The 16385-nt window shown below is 49.4% G+C and overlaps 1 protein-coding gene across 1 annotated transcript in view; it reads right to left on the bottom strand.

The window, feature by feature from the left end:
* fgl2a (fibrinogen-like 2a) overlaps nucleotides 1-16385 on the bottom strand; it is a 59157-nt gene that overhangs the window by 25731 nt on the left and 17041 nt on the right.

Here is a 16385-nt window from a genome sequence, read left to right as displayed (position 1 = left end):
TGCGACAATACACAGAAGGTTAAGACTTTCACTGCCACACGACAGCAGGTTAACCCTTTCACTGCCACACGACAGAAGGTTAACCCTTTACTATCACACTACCGACGGCGACCATCAAAACACAGGTAACAAGATTCTATCATGTGTTTTGGCCCATGGCAGCAACAACAGCGTGGGCTCCTCCAGGCACGGCTTGCTAACTGGCTCCAGGGAGCGGGACTTCTGCTGCTCCCGGCCCCTCCTACATGACAGATTGATATACAGAGACATGTCGCTTGTGACCCTGTGTTATCACTGTGACTAATGCTCAGGAAGACCGCCTGCCTCGCAGCGTAGCACACTGCAGGCAGGACGCCATGAGGGTTAGCTGTTCACACCGGAACAGACTCTCAAGAGCACGACCTCCAGAAAGAGAGGGAGGGAGAGAGGGAGGGAGAGAAGGAAAGAGAGAGAGGTGTAGAAAGGGGAAAAGGGAGTTGGAGAGAGAAGAAGTGAAACGGACAGGGATGGATGGAGAGATGACCAGAGACAGAGAGGGATGTCGAGAGAGAGAGAGAGAGAGAGAGAGAGAGAGAGAGAGAGAGAGAGAGAGAGAGAGAGAGAGAGAGAGAGAGAGAGAGAGAGAGAGAGAGAGAGGGAGAGAGAGAGATCGGGAGAGAGAGAAACAGGGAGAGGGAGTTGGAGAGAGAGGAAGGGAGAGAGAAGGGGATGGATGGAGAGTCATGTTGCCGTATCAAGGTCTGTGTAAAACGGACAGCCGGCACCCCAGGAGAGGGGTGTGACGTTTTGACGATGTGTTATTAGGGGCATCACGATTCTCCAAATCCACGAATCTATTTGCTTTTTGATTTCAAGGTCACGATTCGATTTTCAATTTAAACGTATGTGTTGTGAAGGGCCAGATTAAACCGAATATATATATTTATTTATATATATATATTTAATTGTATTTGTATATTCTCTAATATTCCCTGATATCCCTTGTATATTCCTTGTACAATATGCATTGAATATCCATTCTAGCCTACTGAACATCCCATAATAGTCTCCATTCTACTATTGGTCGAGACCTTGGTGCCAGGCTGCCATACCCCTCAGACCCAGTTCAAACGTACCGCTCGACATGTACGAACAAGTCCTAGTTCCGCGTAGGAATTTGGCTACCGCACCACTAATGGGACTATTTGTTCATAGTGCGTATATATACTGCGCTACTAAAGTAGGACTTTCTTTTCAGTCCAGTTTCTTACCCTCCAATAGAGTCACAGACGTAAAGCCTCCCCGCGACGCCACGTGTGGGAGTAAGGCCAAGTTCGCCTACCATCGGTATTGAGACATCGTGTATATTAATATTTGAATAGTCATATTTGGCACTATATCGTCGAGTTGGACGTAGTCTATTAAGCTAATAATAGTCTGTTAATATATAGTGCTTCGTGCGGTGAGAATACTACCGTAGTCAGTACCCCATCGTTTCGGGCAGAGAACTGGCTGCTTACCCAGGGTGGTTGACCCTATGTGAAGCTGCACCCGAGGAGCCCCAGAGCCGACGAGCGAGTGGACCTGTATACCGGATTATTCTACCGACGACAGCCCGCCTTCCCAGGCACGGATTATGCTTTGGATACTTTGATTATTCCATGGATAAAGACCCCCGACACTGCCGTGTGTTGGAACCCCCCCCCCTGGAGAGGACGCAAGGTGAGGAGACGCTCTACAAGACGAGGTCTCTTCACGTCTCTCCCCCGTGGACCGGAGAGAGCCGGCCCACAAAGAGTCCACCTGCTTTCATCTGTGGTCCAAGGATCGCCGGCGCATTGAACGGCACTACAGTGGGTTCACCTGGGATACCCTTGGCCGGACGAGGCAGCTGGATTCTACCCCCCCCCCCCTCCTACTCCTGTCGGCTTACAAGCGACCGGATTAACCCCCTCTAGTGTATCCAGCCTATAATCATTAAAGTATCATTGCTGTTATTCCTTAACTATTCCAGGTCGTATATTTACCACCTGCGCCTTCAGAGATTGGACATTCTCTATTGATATACCGACGAATACTTCTTGCCATAAAAGTGCATACTATTTCAATTCATAAATGTAATTAAGTGATTAAGTGCTTATTCTACACACCATAGCTGTGTAGGAAATAAAGACCTGTTTCTAATTCGTACATTTGTGTTGGATCCGTTTCATCTACGTGAGAGTGTTCATGATAATATATTTATGCCGTGTACTGGGTGGCCGAATATTAAGTACAAAGGTAGTGGTAGTAAGTATCATATCTAGTAATACAGTCAGGGAATTGTACCCCTCAGTTACAATTGGTCCTTCGAGCCGGATGGTAATTAGTGTAATATTAATATAGTGTTATTAATATTGAAATGGCCTATGATGAACACTCCACGAAACGATCCTCCTAACCAACGCCCGCAGCGCGGACGACGGCTCCCTCAGTACTTAGAGGCTTACGCTGTCAGTCAACAACCTAGTCTTCTACTAACAGTAAACGCGGTAAAACTAGAAAGTAAAAGTATGTCTAACCCCAACGCCCAGACTACCCCGACCATAGAGGCCCCTACGGGCTCTAATGTAACTGACCAAGTTCACGGTGGGGACCAGTGGGAACCAGACATGACTTCACACCCCGCCAGTACTGAAGAAGTAGTCCCCGATGAGTCCCGGGAGGAATACAACGCTACCGAGAGAGAACTCGGCACGGAAGAAGACGGGGAGAGCACCGTGGAGATAGAGCTCCAAGGCTCCGCAAGGAGTACCCCGAGGGAAGGCTCCCCTATACAACCGCCTTCTCCCAGCGAGGCAGAGAGGACCCTACAGCAGGCCTTCCTCATCAGCCTGAACGCCGCTGCTGAACGCGACCGACTGCAGATCCAGCAGCGGAGCGAAGAAGAGCATATACGTCTAGAAATAAGACGCATTCAGATGGAAGAGAATGTGGCCCGAGACCGAGCAGACAGCCAGCGAGCAGCTGCTGGTGCTCTACGGGACGCAGAGCGCGACAGACAGCAAGCGCAACTAATAGAACAGCTGATCAGACGGACAACACCCTCTCCCTCCGCCAGAGGCTCCAGGAACTCGTCTAGACACACCTCCAGGGCGGCATCCCCTAGCCGAGTAAACAACCCTGAACTTGACCAACAGACGAGGTCTATACCCCCCACAGACCACCTCCCCCCACCGGTCCAAGCGAGACCTAGCAACCGGGAAGGAGCAGCATATCCTGTGGAGAGGCTAAACCAGAGACTACAAGCACTGGATGACCTAACTGAAGACGAAGAGGAAGAGGAGGAGAACCACGCCCGAAGACAGCACAGTACTCTACCGGACCAGGAGGTCCGGTACAGCCCAGGCTATACTCCCGCGGAGCTGCGCTACAGACCCCCGACTCTATACACGGGTGAGCACGACCCGCACCGAGGAACAGCACCTGGATAAGCGGGCCATGGTACACTGCCGGTACCAGCCCATACCAAGGAGCGGGAGGAGACTCGCCTAGGAGGCCTCTCCCCCAACGCTCGCCGATGTATCCACAGTCAGCGTCATACATTGGCACGCCTATGGTACCCGACTTCACCCAAGAGAACCGGGCCCAGTATACAGAACTCCGCATGTGTCTGGAGACCATGTTGGTGGATGTATTGGATGAATGCCACAAATACGCCATCCTACTGCAGCACTTAAAGGTACCCCGCGCACATAATATAGCGCTCGCCTACGCGACTTCCACCACCCCATACACAGCAGCGCTGGTAGCATTGGACCAGAGGTATGGGCGCATATGGGATTACGTGATCCAGGAGATCCGACACATCGACCGCTTACCCCCAGCAATAGACAATCGAGCACTGGACGACCTGTCCATCAGAGTGCAGTCCCTGGTAGGGATGTTGGGAGCGCAAAGAGAGAAGGGGAAGTATGAACTTTACGCCAACTCAAATGTGGAAAGGATTCTGGAGAAGCTGCCGCCCGCTCGTCAGGAGCGCTTTAGGCGGCAGAGGGACCACAGAGACCCGAATGGCCCCGAACCGAACCTCCTCGATCTAGCAGACTTCCTGGCGAGAGAAGTCAGCAGCCTACGGCTAGATACATTCGGACGGAGCACCCCTGGCTCCAGAGAAGGAACCAGACGACTAAATGATGGAAGAAGATCGGTGACTGTGATGCACCAATCGGAGTCAGTACCGAGCAGCAGGAGCCACAGTACCCCCTCCAGAACGGAGAAGTGGAAGATAGCGTGCCCCTACTGTGAGAAAGAACACTGGCTAGCGCAATGTGACTCCTTCCCCAAGCTGAACGCGGAGGAAGCAGGTCAATGGATAAAGTCCAACAAGCGCTGTTTTCGCTGTGCGCGCTCACACATGGCAGCCGAATGCCGCTTAAAGAAAAGGTGCACCAAGTGCGATGGAGCCCATCTGGACATACTTCACGACAGTAACAGACGGTGCCCTTCACCTGCACCATCCAGCCGCAAAGCGAGCGTCATGTACATCGATCCCGCCAGCAGCAGTGGAGCCCGAGTACTCCTAAAAGTAGTGCGTGTGACACTAAGCTACCAGAATAAAGTCCTGGACACTTACGCCGTCCTCGATGACGGGTCAGAGAAGACCCTGCTGCTCGCCTCCGCTGCGGCCCAGCTAGGGCTGCGGGGAAGCGAAACCCAAATGACAATTCGGACAATAAGACGAGATTTGAAGACGATAAAGGGCGAGAATGTCTCATTCTCTATCGCAGCAAGCGGCCAGCCTGAGCGACGGTACCAGATTGCAGACGCTTTCACCAGCCAAGAAATAGGACTGTCGCGGTACACATACCCCGTCGCCAAGCTGATGGAGAAATATGCACATCTGCGCAAGTTACCGATCCCGCTCATAGACAATGCTATGCCGACCCTGTTGATAGGCTCCGACCATGCAGACCTCATTGTCCCGATAGACCGGGTTCATACCGGACCCCGAGGCTGTCCTGCAGCAGTCGAGACCCGTTTGGGATGGACTCTCCAAGGCCCGCTCGCCAAATCTCTCAACCGAAGTACAGCCACTAGATGTCTCCACTCCCGAGTCACAGAGGGAGAAACCGCACTCCTGCAACACGTAGAGCGGCTATGGACCTTGGAACAAACGCCCTTTAAGAACGGAAAGAAAGACATTCGCTCTAAAGATGACATTTACGCAATTCACCTCCTCGAGACAGGGACCAAGAGAGTCCCGGTCAACGGCGTGTTGAGATACGCCACGCCACTCCTGCGGCGAGAAGGAATGCCTACTTTCCACGCCAAGACAGACGCCACAGAACGGTACCTGCTGAACACGGAGCGGCGCTTAGCCAAGAACCCCGCCCAAGAGAGTGTATACCGCGCTGAGATTGAGAAGCTCATCACAGCGGGACACGTCACAAAGATGGACATTAAAGAGGCTGACCAGACCACTGAATCGTGGTACGTGCCCCACCACAAGGTCCATCACAACGGTAAAGACCGCATAGTATTTAACTGCAGCTACCAGATCGGATCCCAAAATCTGAATAAAGAGTTACTGCCCGGTCCCACACTCGGCCCCTCCCTACTCGGCGTTCTACTCCGCTTCCGCCAGGAAAAGGTGGCCATCAGCGGGGACATTAAAGGAATGTTCCTGCAGGTGAGATTAGTAGAGGCGGACAAGCCCCTGTTACGGTTCCTATGGAGAGAGAAGCCAGGAGATGAGCACCCAGCCATCTACCAATGGGAAGTCCTCCCCTTCGGAACGACGTGCAGCCCCTGCTGTGCGACATTTGCACTACAGAAACATGTAGCAGAGGACCCAGCAGCGGACGAAGAGGTCCGACACAGCGTAAAGAACAGCTTCTACGTAGACAACTGTCTACAAAGCCTTTCAACCCAGGAAGAAGCCGAGGCTCTCCTGATTAAACTCCGCGCCTCATTGATCAAAGGCGGCTTTGATCTCAGGCAGTGGGCCAGCAGCGATCCGCAAGTACTGCGCAGCCTCTCCTCCGAGGACAAGGCAGCCAGCAGCGAGACCTGGATGGCTACAATCCCGGGAGAAGCCCAGGAGATGACCCTGGGATTGGTGTGGCGATTCAAAACAGATTCGCTTCACTACAGACACAAGCCCCTGACTATGGAGCAGGGAAGGCCGGCGGCGGCGCCGACCACCAGACGGAGTGTGTACACAACACTCGCCCGACAATATGACCCGCTAGGATGTATTCTACCGTACACCACCAGGGCAAAAATGATTGTACGAGCATTGTGGGACAAGGACCAGGGCTGGGACGACCCCATTCCCCATTCCTTGCATCCACCTGGAGAGAGTGGGAGATGGAGCTCCACTCACTCCCAGGCGTTAATATGCGCCGAAGCTACTTCCCACCCACGGTGAGGCCAGAGACATGTAAAATGGACTTACACGTCTTCAGTGACGCCTCAGAGGTCGCATACGGATCAGTAGCCTACTTGCGGGCCCAAGACCAGGGGGGAGAGATCTACACAGCATTTGTCCTCGCCTGCTCGAGAATAGCCCCACGCAAGCAACAATCTATCCCACGTCTAGAGCTCTGCGCAGCCCTAGCCGGAGCGCACCTAGCCACGCTCATCCAACGTGAGCTCACCATACCGGTGTCTAGAACAATCCTGTGGTCAGATTCCACGACGGTACTCGCCTGGATCAAATCGGACTCATGCAAGTACAAAGTCTTCGTGGGAGTCAGAGTCACCGAGATTCAAGACTTAACCGAAGAGTTAACCGGAGAAACAGAGTGGCGCTACGTTGATACAAAACAGAACCCAGCTGACGTCATCACCCGGGGGATGCCCCTGGATGACCTCACCCGTCGCAATGTCTACAGTGACGGCCCCGCATTCCTAAGACTCCCGGAAGGACAGTGGCCCATGCCTATCCCGAGGGAAGCAAGTCCAGAGGAGGGGGAAATTAAGAAGTCTGTGTTCTGTGGATTGAGCACCGTAGCCTCCACCGACCCTAACATAAACGATTGCACGTCCATAGAGAGTGCACAACAAAGAACATTCCTGCGGTACCACCCGGAGTGCAAGTCCCCCGCTGATATGTCAGCAGCTAACTACGAGGAAGCAGAATTGCTTCTACTGCAGCGAGCCCAGAGAGACTCGTTCCCCGATGAATTGGCCTGTCTACAGGGAGGAAAGCCCGTCCCATCCGACAGCAGATTAATTCACCTGGCCCCCGAGAGCGACGCTCACACCCTCATCAGAGTGGGTGGTCGCCTACGCAGAGCCCCCAATCTACCGGATGACATTAAATACCCGATCGTATTGAACAGCCGACACAAGGTCACAGAGCTGATTATAAAGAAATACGATGAGGATGTACATCACGCAGGAGCAGAAAGAGTCTTCGCGGAAATCAGACGTCGTTACTGGATCCTACAAGGAAGAGAGGCGGTACGACGCTTCCAACGAACATGTCTAGACTGCCGCAAGTGGCGCGCGCAGCCCAGCATACCAAGGATGGCTGACCTTCCTCCATGTCGCCTCCGAATCGGTGACAAGCCATTCCACTCACCGGGTATGGACTGCTTTGGCCCGCTGCACATAAAGAAAGGAAGAGGAACCGAGAAGCGGTGGGGTATTGTATTCAAATGCATGACCACCAGAGCGATACACATCGAGCTTCTCCCGACCATGAGCACAGACTCATTCCTTATGGCCTTCCGTAGATTCACATCACGGAAGGGAAGACCGTCTACCCTATTGTCCGATCATGGGACAAACTTCAAAGGCGGCGAAAGAGAGCTGAGAGAGAGCTTCCAAGCTATGGGCCCAGAACTTAAGACCCACCTCGCTCCAGCACAGGTTGATTTCCAATTCAACCCCCCAAACGCACCCCACTTCGGTGGCACTTGGGAACGAGAAGTGCGCTCCATAAAGACAGCCCTGTACGCAGTACTTGGGGCCCAGACTGTGGCGGAAGAAGTCCTAATGACAGTCCTCACGGAGATTGAGGGAGTACTTAACTCGAAGCCCCTCGGATATGTCTCCAGTGATGTGGCGGATATCGACCCAGTTACCCCCAACACACTCCTGATGGGGCGGCTAGATCCTGCATTACCACAGACAATGTACCGGCCTGAAGAAGCGAACGGCCGACGAATGTGGAGGTACAGCCAAGTATTAGCCGACAAGTTTTGGAACAGTTTCCTACTGCACTACCTACCGTCTCTACAGACCCGCCAGAAGTGGGTAAAGGAGAGAGACAATTTGACAGAAGGAACAGTCGTCATGATTATTGATCAATCACTGCCCAGAGCTATGTGGCCGGCCGGCCGCGTAAGCAAAGTGATCACCGGTGCCGACGGCAAGGTCCGAGCAGCTGAAGTGCTCGTCCAGGGTCGCACTTACACCCGTCCCGTGGCGAGGCTCATAGAACTGCCTCGACTCCCAGACACAATCGATGATGACCATGACCCTACAACCCTATGACTTTGTGAAGTTGACTGACCCCTACAGCAAACCCTTATGTGTAAATAGACAACGCGATTAATCTGTCTCCGTTTAACTGATTAGGTCCGGGACCTATTCAGGGGGTGGCTGTTGTGAAGGGCCAGATTAAACCGAATATATATATTTATTTATATATATATATTTAATTGTATTTGTATATTCTCTAATATTCCCTGATATCCCTTGTATATTCCTTGTACAATATGCATTGAATATCCATTCTAGCCTACTGAACATCCCATAATAGTCTCCATTCTACTATTGGTCGAGACCTTGGTGCCAGGCTGCCATACCCCTCAGACCCAGTTCAAACGTACCGCTCGACATGTACGAACAAGTCCTAGTTCCGCGTAGGAATTTGGCTACCGCACCACTAATGGGACTATTTGTTCATAGTGCGTATATATACTGCGCTACTAAAGTAGGACTTTCTTTTCAGTCCAGTTTCTTACCCTCCAATAGAGTCACAGACGTAAAGCCTCCCCGCGACGCCACGTGTGGGAGTAAGGCCAAGTTCGCCTACCATCGGTATTGAGACATCGTGTATATTAATATTTGAATAGTCATATTTGGCACTATATCGTCGAGTTGGACGTAGTCTATTAAGCTAATAATAGTCTGTTAATATATAGTGCTTCGTGCGGTGAGAATACTACCGTAGTCAGTACCCCATCGTTTCGGGCAGAGAACTGGCTGCTTACCCAGGGTGGTTGACCCTATGTGAAGCTGCACCCGAGGAGCCCCAGAGCCGACGAGCGAGTGGACCTGTATACCGGATTATTCTACCGACGACAGCCCGCCTTCCCAGGCACGGATTATGCTTTGGATACTTTGATTATTCCATGGATAAAGACCCCCGACACTGCCGTGTGTTGGAACCCCCCCCCCTGGAGAGGACGCAAGGTGAGGAGACGCTCTGCAAGACGAGGTCTCTTCACGTCTCTCCCCCGTGGACCGGAGAGAGCCAGCCCACAAAGAGTCCACCTGCTTTCATCTGTGGTCCAACGATCGCCGGCGCATTGAACGGCACTACAGTGGGTTCACCTGGGATACCCTTGGCCGGACGAGGCAGCTGGATTCTACCCCCCCCCCCCCTCCTACTCCTGTCGGCTTACAAGCGACCGGATTAACCCCCTCTAGTGTATCCAGCCTATAATCATTAAAGTATCATTGCTGTTATTCCTTAACTATTCCAGGTCGTATATTTACCACCTGCGCCTTCAGAGATTGGACATTCTCTATTGATATACCGACGAATACTCCTTGCCATAAAAGTGCATACTATTTCAATTCATAAATGTAATTAAGTGATTAAGTGCTTATTCTACACACCATAGCTGTGTAGGAAATAAAGACCTGTTTCTAATTCGTACATTTGTGTTGGATCCGTTTCATCTACGTGAGAGTGTTCATGATAATATATTTATGCCGTGTACTGGGTGGCCGAATATTAAGTACAAAGGTAGTGGTAGTAAGTATCATATCTAGTAATACAGTCAGGGAATTGTACCCCTCAGTTACAGTATGAAATCACACTAATACATGAATAGTACACACTACACCTAGCCTACAGCCAGGGGTGTAAAGTACTTGAGTAATTGTACTTTGTTACAATACTTAAGTACTGTTTTGGGGGATTTGTACTTTACTCAAGGATTATTAGGTTTGTATACTTGTACTTTTACTCAATTACATTTCAGAGGAAAAAATACATACTTTTTCCTCTTTACATTTAAAATGCAGATCTACAAAGTACAAATTTCGCAGGTCCAACTATTTCTCTGGCCGAACTAACGTTAACGGTAATCCTGCGGCCGCACTTTATTTAAAAACAGCCAATCAAATCCCCATCAATGGAAAAGTAACCCGCCCATACCCATGCTGATTGGTCCTTGTGCAAGACTAGAACGCGGGGATCTTTGATTAAACACCTGCTATCAGAAGAATAGACAGTCAGAAAAAAAGTTTTAACTTTTTTAGTACTCAAGTACATTTAAAAGTAGAAACTTTTGGACTTTTACTCAAGTGTGTTTTTAGCCAGATACTCTGACTTTTACTTGAGTACGATTTTGAGACGGTACCCATACTTTCACTTAAGTATAATTTCTGTGTACTTTTTACACCTCTGCCTACAGCCTAAATGTCTCTTTTTCAAACGGCCAGTTCAATCGTTGTGAGTCATCAGTATTTATCAAACCTACCTCAGTATTTGTGTTTCTAAACAACACATCACAGATCTTCCAGTAGAAAGGACCAAACAGAACGAAGTGATCACACAAGGTCACACATCGGGCAAATTCCACTTTCTTCTTCCAACCCAACTACCTACCTAACTGTTTCAATATAAAGTGGCAGAATACATCGTCTAATCTGAGCACAAAGTGATCTGTTTTTCTTTGACAATTTATATAGGACATAGTTCTCCATGGAATAGTCATATTTAATCTCACTGCTTTGGTTTACTCCAAATCTTATCTCCCCTTTATGTTTAACCTTGTGAAACAGACTAATGATTAATGATTTTACCAATAACTTCCCTCATCTGCACCTTTGTTTACACTTTTCACTGTTACACTGTTTTGTATCATATTGTTATATTCAGAGTTGATTATACTGTATTGTTTACACTCACTGTTTATTTCTTTTTCATATTTTTATATTCAGATTTAATTGTATTTATTGTCTTTATTCTGTTACCCTGCCCATACCTGTACCTCCCCCATGCTGCTATGACACCCGGATTTCCCCAAGGGATCAATAAATGAATAATCGTATCTTATCTAATAAGAATGTACTCTGCCTGCTCACTCAGATAGGACTGCTGTATCGCACACACAATTTAAATGCTCATCAACAGTGAGAGAAAGAGATGAAATGCACAGAGAAAAGAAAGAGAGATGAAAGGAGGAGGGAAAGAGAAGAGAGGAATAGTGGGAGAGGAACGGACAGCAAGGGAAAGTAGGGAGGAAAGTATGAAGGAGAGAGGGATGCAAAGACAAAGAGAGAGAGCTAGAGAGTGAGGTGGAGAGATAGACAGAATGGTGGAGAGAGAGATGGAGAACTGGAGAGAAAGAGAGAGAGATGGAGAGAGACTGAAGGAGAGAGAGAGGGAGATAGCTAGAGAGAGAGAGAGAGGTGGAGAGAGAGACAGAAGGATGGAGAGAGGGATATATGTGGAGAGAGAGACATAATGATGGAGAGATAGAGAGAGAGGTGGAAAGAGAGAAGGATGGAGAGAGGGAGAACTGGAGAGAGAGATAGAATGATGGTGAGAGGGAGAGCTAGAGAGAGAGAGGTGGAGAGAGTGACAGAATGATGGAGAGAGAGGTGGGGAAAGACAGAAGGATGGAGAGAGAGCTAGAGAGCGAGGTGGGGAGAGAGACGGATGGAGAGAGGGAAAGCTAGAGAGAGAGGTGGAGAGAGACAGAAGGATGGAGACAGAGGGAGAGCTGGAGAAAGAGGGAGAGCTAGAGAGAGAGATGTGGAGAGAGACAGAAGGATGGAGAGATAGAGAGAAAGAGATATAGCTAGAGAGCGAGAGGTGGAGAGAGAGACAGAAGGATGGAGAGCGGGACAGAGAGGCAGAAGGATGGAGAGAGGGAGAGACTAGAGAGAGAGGCAGAAGGATGAAAAAAAAAGAATCCCCTTCACACCAGTGTCTCAGCTAATGTACTTAGAAATAAGCCAGGCAGTCACGTCTGTTGTTCTCATGAGGCCACCAATAGTCTTGCATTCTAATTTTCACATGCAAAATCAGGCACATTTTCTTTTTTGATTTCAATTTGATGATATTCTGGTTTTGGACGTCTGCTTTCCATGCAGCGCTCATTTTCTCCTCTTCTCAGTACTTTTATTGTCTTGCTCTTATTTATAATTGTTTCATATTTATCTCTCTCTCTCTCTGTCTCTCTCTCTCTCTCTCTCACACACACACACTATCTCCCTCTTTCACTTTCTCACTGTCTCTCACACACACTCTCCCTCTCTCTCTCTCTCCCTCTCACTCTTCCTCTCACTCCCCCTCTGTATCTCTCTCTCTCTCTCCCTCTCTCCCTCTCTCCCTCTCTCTCTCTCTCTCTCTCTCTCTCTCTCTCTCTCTCTCTCTCTCTCTCTCTCTCTCTCTCTCTGTATATATATATCTCTCCCCCTCTCTCTCCCTCCGTATGGAGAGTATAGGTATGTCAGAAGGCCAGTGAGTTATATAAGATGTAGTTTAGAATCATAATTTGACCTAAGTTGTCACATTACCTCATGCCTGTGTGACTGTGCACCTCTCCAGCAAAGCACATTTCCTCTGCTCTCTTTTTCTTGACCATCCAATCACAACCATCCTTTGGTCAAGTCTTTGTCTTGTGATCTACAGATACTGTACGCCTGAATAATTTTACCAACGGATTTCCAGTTCCGCGTTCGCGTTCTGCGCTCTGATTGGCCACTGACGTTTCTGGTCGCGCCAATCGTGTGACGCCTATTTCTTTCACCGGTTAAGCTTAGGCACTCTTTCGACTAGAGAGAGAGGCAGAAGGATGAAAAAAAAAGAATCCCCTTCACACCAGTGTCTCAGCTAATGTACTTAGAAATAAGCCAGGCAGTCACGTCTGTTGTTCTCATGAGGCCACCAATAGTCTTGCATTCTAATTTTCACATGCAAAATCAGGCAAATTTTCTTTTTTGATTTCAATTTGATGATATTCTGGTTTTGGACGTCTGCTTTCCATGCAGCGCTCATTTTCTCCTCTTCTCAGTACTTTTATTGTCTTGCTCTTATTTATAATTGTTTCATATTTATCTCTCTCTCTCTCTGTCTCTCTCTCTCTCTCTCTCTCTCTCTCTCTCTCTCTCTCTCTCTCTCTCTCTCACACACACACACTATCTCCCTCTTTCACTTTCTCACTGTCTCTCACACACACTCTCCCTCTCTCTCTCTCTCCCTCTCACTCTTCCTCTCACTCCCCCTCTGTATCTCTCTCTCTCTCTCCCTCTCTCCCTCTCCCCCTCTCTCTCTCTCTCTCTCTCTCTCTCTCTCTCTCTCTCTCTCTCTCTCTCTCTCTCTCTCTCTCTCTCTCTCTCTCTCTCTGTATATATATATCTCTCCCCCTCTCTCTCCCTCCGTATGGAGAGTATAGGTATGTCAGAAGGCCAGTGAGTTATATAAGATGTAGTTTAGAATCATAATTTGACCTAAGTTGTCACATTACCTCATGCCTGTGTGACTGTGCACCTCTCCAGCAAAGCACATTTCCTCTGCTCTCTTTTTCTTGACCATCCAATCACAACCATCCTTTGGTCAAGTCTTTGTCTTGTGATCTACAGATACTGTACGCCTGAATAATTTTACCAACGGATTTCCAGTTCCGCGTTCGCGTTCTGCGCTCTGATTGGCCACTGACGTTTCTGGTCGCGCCAATCGTGTGATGCCTATTTCTTTCACCGGTTAAGCTTAGGCACTCTTTCGAAGTTGGTTAAGGTTAGAGTTTGTCTTAGAGCAGGGTGATAGAACACCAGCCCTGATTCCATACTCTAACCATAACCAACTTCGAAAGAGTCGCCTAAGCTTAACCAGTGATAAACTAGGCGTTAGCTAGTTTGCTGCTGTTCGAGGCGGAAATGTGCGCGTCACGCGATTGGGCGCACATGTCACATGACCAGAAACGTCAGTGGCCAATCAGATCGCACCAGAAACGTCAGTGGCCAATCAGATCGCAGAATGCGAACACGGAACTGGAAATCCGTTGGCAAAAGAATAGACGCATACTGTACTGCTGCACAGAAGTTAGGCGTCAGGCCAATGGGTTTCAGAATAAATGTAAAAAAAAAATACCTTACTGCAAAGTCTATTTTTGTAGAAGACAGAGGAATGGAACGTTGAGTTGTTCAAATGTGATCATTTGCTGATAAGTGCATTATCATCCTGGAAGACATGGTTCCTGTCGCCACGGCGTGGAGGTGATCACTTAGTTTCATTATGTTGGCAGGCCGGCGCTCTCAGAGGATGAGATCGATCCCGAGCCAGGAAACAGAACCACCACCACCACAATTGACCGAATTCATACTGCGGCCGTTTTTCTTATGTGGATATATGGAGTGGAACCGATGGCATGTGGTGCAATGAAAAGAGGATTGGAATAATCAACAGAAGTCAATAGGATAGAATAGATACGGCTTGGACTGTAACATCAACCAATGAAACATGCCTTAGAGGGATATTTCAAACTTGTCAAGTTTCTTACCTCTACCTCTACCTGCACAGGTGCGGACAGCAGTGGTTGTTTGTTTAAAGTGGAGATGAAGCAGTGAACAATGTGATCCTAGTTTGTTTGTTGTGTACCTTGTGTAAGACAGGGTCCTATAATAAAATGTGAAATCCTGCTTATTTGTCTGAAAAATCAAATATAATTTCCCTGTTTTCGCCATGGGCGGCGCCATTTTGTTGCTGACGTCACGGTGTTGGTTTGGTGTATACACTGTGGGTTAGCTGCATAGTAAACATGGACTGTCGGGTCAGTCAAATGTTGCCTACCAAACAACGGGACCGCGGTGGTTCTTTTTGTATTGCTCCTGGCTGTTCAAACAAATTTTACTGTGTGAAAGAGAGAGGAAAGTTGGTTAATTTCCACAAACTACCAGTGAAAAAAACAGTCTTGTTGGCACATTGGCTCAGGCTGGCTGCACTCAGGCGGCGCGATCAGCCTGTTGGACAGGGAATGAAGATCTCCAGCGAACACTTCATTGCCTCGGATTATGTTGTTGGGGGTGGAAGGTTTGTCCAGAAGACCACTAATCAGCTGAAGCCTGATGCGGTTCCCTCTGTCTTCGACAGACAGACCGGCGCAGGCTCCCGGGAGCAATGGCTAGCTAGTTAGCACCAGCCGGGGACCGGCGGGGACCGGCTAGCTAGTTAGCACCAGCCGGGGACCGGCGATAGCTCCCGGAGCGATGGCTAGCTAGTTAGCACCAGCCGGGGACCGGCGTCAGCTCCCGGGAGCGATGGCTAGCTAGTTAGCACCAGCCGGGGACTGGCGTCAGCTCCCGGGAGCGATGGCTAGCTAGTTAGCACCAGCCGGGGACCGGCGTCAGCTCCTGGGAGCGATGGCTAGCTAGTTAGCACCAGCCGGGGACCGGCGTTAGCTCCCGGGAGCGATGGCTAGCTAGTTAGGCTGGTGCTAACTAGCTAGCCATCGCTCCCGGGGGCTGACGCCGGTCCCCGGCTGGTGCTAACTAGCTAGCCATCGGGGACCGGCGTCAGCTCCCGGGAGCGATGGCTAGCTAGTTAGGCTGGTGCTAACTAGCTAACCATCGCTCCCGGGAGCTAACGCCGGTCCCCGGCTGGTGCTAACTAGCTAGCCGGTCCCCGCCGGTCCCCGGCTGGTGCTAACTAGCTAGCCATCGCTCCCGGGAGCCTGCGCCGGTCTGTCTGTCGAAGACAGAGGGAACCGCATCAGGCTTCAGCTGATTAGTGGTCTTCTGGACAAACCTTCCACCCCCAACAACATAATCCGAGGCAATGAAGTGTTCGCTGGAGATCTTCATTCCCTGTTTTTTTCACTGGTAGTTTGTGGAAATTAACCAACTTTCCTCTCTCTTTCACACGGTAAAATTTGTTTGAACAGCCAGGAGCAATACAAAAAGAACCACCGCGGTCCCGTTGTTTGGTAGGCAACATTTGACTGACCCAACAGTCCATGTTTACTATGCAGCTAACCCACAGTGTATACACCAAACCAACACCGTGACGTCAGCAACAAAATGGCGCCGCACATGTTCATAAATGCTACATAAATGGACATTACAAATAGTTTTTTCTTAGAAACGCCTTATTTTTATAACGTGATTTTTTCTGTGGTTTATCTAAATACTAATTTGATGCTATGACTATGTGTTTATCGCTATGCTTCATC

Source organism: Notolepis coatsorum, assembly GCF_963971535.1.
Source record: "Notolepis coatsorum genome assembly, chromosome: 15".
Lineage (NCBI taxonomy): Eukaryota > Metazoa > Chordata > Actinopteri > Aulopiformes > Paralepididae > Notolepis > Notolepis coatsorum.
Note: the sequence above shows the minus strand (reverse complement) of the source record. Positions and strands in the feature narration are given on the sequence as shown.